Here is a 5,555-nt window from a genome sequence, read left to right on the forward strand (position 1 = left end):
AAGCTCACCATGTCGTTTCCCAGGCCCGGCTGCAGCTCCTGAGAGGATTCCGGAGGCCTCCTCGACCAGGGGCTTATCGACGTGTGTGGCCTTGGCAGCCAAAGAGGGATCCTGACCGGCACCGTCCTTTGTGCCCGAAACTAAGCCCTACGGGAAGAACACTGCCCTGCTGTGAGTTCGTTCTCTGGAACCTCTTGGGATCTAACCCTAACCCTAACCCTTCCCCGAATCGTTACCCTCCACCGAAACCTAAGCCTGCCTCATTCCCTTATCCTGCATTTGAGCCGCCTTCTGGCATGGGCCCTCACTTCAGCCCTCGAGGGAGATCACGAGACCGGAGTCGCTTCGGCCCTCGCGACGTCCCTGGGCCGAACCCTAACCCTAGATAAGGCTCTCTCCACATGGGGACCCAATTCCAACGTAGGACAGCATCACGAGCCTGGGGTCCAGAAGCGGTGCAGGCTGACTTGCCAAGGAACCTGGAAGCTCACCATGTCATTTCCCAGGCCCGGCTGCAGCTCCCGAGAGGATTCCGGAGGCCTCCTCGAACAGGGGCTTATCGCCGTGTGTGGTCTTGGCAGCGAAAGAGGGACCCTGACCGGCACCGTCCCTTGTGCCCTCAACTCAGCCTTTCGGGGAGACCACTGCCCTGCTGTGAGTTCAGCGCCTGGAACCTCCTGGGACCTAACCCTAACCCTAACCCTACCCCGAACCAGGACCCTCCACCGAAACCTAAGCCTTCCTCGACACCTAATCCTGCATTTGAGCCGCCTCCTGGCATGGGTCCTCACTTCAGCCCTCGAGGGAGATCACGAGACCAGAGTCGCTTCGGCCCTGGCGACGTCGCTGGACCGAACCTTAACCCTAGCTAAGGCTCTCTCCTCATGGGGACCCAATTCCAAGGTCAGACAGCATCACGCGCCTGGGTTCCAGAAGCGGTGCAGGCTGACTCGGCATGGAACTTGGAATCTCACCATGTCGTTTCCCAGTTCCGGCTGCAGCCCCCGAGAGGATTCCGGAGGCCTCCTCGACCAGGGGCATTTCGGCGTGTGTGGTCTTGGCAGCCAAAAAGGGACCCTGACGGGCACCGTCCCTTGTGCCCTCAACTCAGCCCTTCGGGGAGACCACTGCCCTGCTGTGAGTTCGGCGCCTGGAACCTCCTGGGTCCTACCCCTAAACCTAAACCTAACCCGAACCGTTACCCTCCACCGAAACCTAAGCCTGCCTGGATCCCTACTCCTGCATTTGAGCCGCCTCTTGCATGGGCCCTCACTTCAGCCCTCGAGGGAGATCACGAGACCAGAGTCGTTTCGGCCCTGGCGACGGCGCTGGACCGAACCTTAACCCTAGCTAAGGCTCTCTCCTCATGGGGACCCAATTCCAAGGTCGGAAAGCATCACGCGCCTGGGGTCCAGAAGCGGTGCAGGCTGACTCGCCAAGGAACCTGGAAGCTCACCATGTCGTTTCCCAGGCCCGGCTGCAGCTCCACAGAGCATTCCGGAGGCCTCCTCGACCAGGGTCTTATCGACGTGTGTGGCCTTGACAGCCAAAGAGGGACCCTGACCGGCATGGTCCCTTATGCCCTCAACTCAACCCTTCGGGGAGACCATCGCAATGCTTTGGGATCGGCACCTGGATCCTCCTGGGACCTAACCCTAACCCTAACCCTACCCCGAACCAGGACCCTCCACCGAAACCTAAGCCCGCCTCGATCCCTATTCCTGCATTTGAGCCGCCTTCTGGAATGGGCCCTAACTTCAGGCCTCAAGGGAGATCATGAGACCAGAGTCGCTTCGGCCCTGGCGACGTCCCTGGAACGAACCCTGACCCTAGATAAGGCTCTCTCCGCATGGGGACCCAATTCCTACGTAGGACAGCATCACGAGCCTGGGGTCCAGAAGCGGTGCAGGCTGACTTGCCCAGGAACCTGGAAGCTCACCATGTCGTTTCCCAGGCCCGGCTGCAGCTCCCGAGAGGATTCAGGAGGCCTCCTCGACCAGGGGCTTTTCGACGATTGTGGTCTTGGCAGGCAAAAAGGGACCCTGACCGGCACCGTCCCTTGTGCCCTCAACTCAGCCCTTCGGGGAGACCACTGCCCTGCTGTGAGTTCAGCGCCTGGAAACTCCTGGGACCTAACCCTAACCCTAACCCTACCCCGAACCAGGACCCTCCACCGAAACCTAAGCCTGCCACGACACCTAATCCTGCATTTGAGCCGCCTCCTGGCATGGGCCTTCACCTCAGCCCTCGAGGGAGATCACGAGACCGGAGTCGCTTCGGCCCTGGCGAAATCCCTGGACCGAACCCTAACCCTAGCTAAGGCTCTCTCCTCATGGGGACCCAATTCCAAGGTCGGACAGCATCACGCGCCTGGGGTCCAGAAGCGGTGCAGGCTGACTCGGCATGGAACTTGGAATCTCACCATGTCATTTCCCAGGCTGGGCTGCAGTCCAGAGAGGATTCCAGAGGCCTCCTCGACCAGGGGCTTATCGACGTGTGTGGCCTTGAAAGCCAAAGAGGGACCCTGACCGGCACGGTCCCTTGTGCCCTCAACCCAGCACTTCGGGGAGACCACTGCCCTACTTTGGGATCGGCGCCTGGAACCTCCTGGGACCTAACCCTAACCCTAACCCTACCCCGAACCAGGACCCTCCACCGAAACCTAAGCCAGCCTCGATCCCTATTCCTGCATTTGAGCCGCCTTCTGGAATGGGCCCTCACTTCAGGCCTCGAGGGAGTCCACGAGAGCGGAGTCGCTTCGGCCCTGGCGACGTCCCTGGAACGAACCCTGACCCTAGTTAAGGCTCTCTCCGCATGGGGACCCAATTCCTACGTAGGACAGCATCACGAGCCTGGGGTCCAGAAGCGGTGCAGGCTGACTTGCCAAGGAACCTGGAAGCTCACCATGTCGTTTCCCAGGCCGGGCTGCAGCTCCCGAGAGGATTCCGGAGGCCTCCTCGACCAGGGGCTTTTCTTTTTTTTTTTTTTTAAATTTTTTTTTTTCAACGTTTATTTATTTTTGGGACAGAGAGAGACAGAGCATGAACGGGGGAGGGGCAGAGAGAGGGAGACACAGAATCGGAAACAGGCTCCAGGTTCTGAGCCATCAGCCCAGAGCCTGACGCGGGGCTCGAACTCCCGGACCGCGAGATCGTGACCTGGCTGAAGTCGGACGCCTAACCGACTGCGCCACCCAGGCGCCCCGACCAGGGGCTTTTCGACGTGTGTGGTCTTGGTAGCCAAAGAGGGACCCACACCGGCACCGTCCCTTGTGCCCTCAACTCAGCCCTTCGGGGAGACCACTGCCCTGCTGTGTGTTCAGCGCCTGGAACCTCCTGGGACCTAACCCTAACCCTAACCCTACCCCGAACCAGGACCCTCCAAGGAACCTAAGCCAGCCTCGATCCCTATTGCTGCATTTGAGCCGCCGTCTGGCATGGGCCCTCATTTCAGGCCTCGAGGGAGATCACGAGACCGGAGTCGCTTCGGACCTGGCGACGTCCCTGGACCGAAACCTAACCCTAGCTAAGGCTCTCTCCTCATGGGGAGCCAATTCCAAGGTCGGACAGCATCACGCGCCTGGGGTCCAGAAGCGGTGCAGGCTGACTCGGCATGGAACTTGGAATCTCACCATGTCGTTTCCCAGGCCCGGCTGCAGCTCCCGAGAGGATTCCGGAGGCTTCCTCGACCAGAGGCTTATCGCCGTGTGTGGTCTTGGCAGCCAAAAAGGGTCCCTGACTGGCACCGTCCCTTGTGCCCTCAACTCAGCCCGTCGGGGAGACCACTGCCCTGCTGTGAGTTCAGCGCCTGGAAACTCCTGGGAACTAACCCTAACCCTAACCCTACCCGGAACCAGGACCATCCTCCGAAACCTAGCCAGCCTCGATCCCTAATCCTGCATTTGAGCCGCCTCCTGGCATGGGCCCTCACTTCAGCCCTCGAGGGAGATCACGAGACCGGAGTCGCTTCGGCCCTGGCGACGTCCCTGGACCGAACCCTAACCCTAGCTAAGGCTCTCTCCTCATGGGGACCCAATTCCAAGGTCGGACAGCATCACGCGCCTGGGGTCCAGAAGCGGTGCAGGCTGACTCGGCATGGAACTTGGAATCTCACCATGTCTTTTCCCAGGCCCGGCTGCAGCTCCAGAGAGGATTAGGGAGGCCTCCTCGACCAGGGGCTTATTGATGTGTGTGGCCTTGGGCCAATGAGGGACCCTGACCGGCACCGTCCCTTGTGCCCTCAACTCAGCCCTTCGGAGAGACCACTGCCCTGCTGTGAGTTCGGCGCCGGAACCTCCTGGGTCCAACCCCTAAACCTAAACCTAACCCGAACCGTTACCCTCCACCGAAACCTAAGCCTGCCTCAATCCCTAATCCTGAATTTGAGCCACCTCCTGGCATGGGCCCTCACTTCAGCCCTCGAGGGAGATCACGAGACCAGAGTAGCTTCGGCCCTGGCGACGTCGCTGGACCGAACCTTAACCATACCTAAGGCTCTCTCCTCATGGGGACCCAATTTCAAGGTCGGACAGCATCACGCGCCTGGTGTCCAGAAGCGGTGCAGGCTGACTCGTCAAGGAACATGGAAGCTCACCATGTCGTTTCCCAGGCCCGGCTGCAGCTCCCGAGAGGATTCCGGAGGCCTCCTCGAACAGGGGCTTATCGCCGTGTGTGGTCTTGGCAGCGAAATAGGGACCCTGACCGGCACCGTCCCTTGTGCCCTCAACTCAGCCTTTCGGGGAGACCACTGCCCTGCTGTGAGTTCAGCGCCTGGAACCTCCTGGGACCTAACCCTAACCCTAACCCTACCCCGAACCAGGACACTCCACCGAAACCTAAGCCTGCCTCGACACCTAATCCTGCATTTGAGCCGCCTCCTGGCATGGGTCCTCACTTCAGCCCTCGAGGGAGATCACGAGACCAGAGTCGCTTCGGCCCTGGCGACGTCGCTGGACCGAACCTTAACCCTAGCTAAGGCTCTCTCCTCATGGGGACCCAATTCCAAGGTCAGACAGCATCACGCGCCTGGGTTCCAGAAGCGGTGCAGGCTGACTCGGCATGGAAATTGGAATCTCACCATGTCGTTTCCCAGTTCCGGCTGCAGCCCCCGAGAGGATTCCGGAGGCCTCCTCGACCAGGGGCATTTCGGCGTGTGTGGTCTTGGCAGCCAAAAAGGGACCCTGACGGGCACCGTCCCTTGTGCCCTCAACTCAGCCCTTCGGGGAGACCACTGCCCTGCTGTGAGTTCGGCGCCTGGAACCTCCTGGTTCCTACCCCTAAACCTAAACCTAACCCGAACCGTTACCCTCCACCGAAACCTAAGCCTGCCTGGATCCCTACACCTGCATTTGAGCCGCCTCTTGCATGGGCCCTCACTTCAGCCCTCGAGGGAGATCACGAGACCAGAGTCGTTTCGGCCCTGGCGACGGCGCTGGACCGAACCTTAACCCTAGCTAAGGCTCTCTCCTCATGGGGACCCAATTCCAAGGTCGGACAGCATCACGCGCCTGGGGTCCAGAAGCGGTGCAGGCTGACTCGCCAAGGAACCTGGAAGCT

Source organism: Prionailurus viverrinus, unplaced genomic scaffold (assembly GCF_022837055.1).
Source record: "Prionailurus viverrinus isolate Anna unplaced genomic scaffold, UM_Priviv_1.0 scaffold_70, whole genome shotgun sequence".
In the NCBI taxonomy this organism is placed as follows: Eukaryota; Metazoa; Chordata; class Mammalia; order Carnivora; family Felidae; genus Prionailurus; species Prionailurus viverrinus.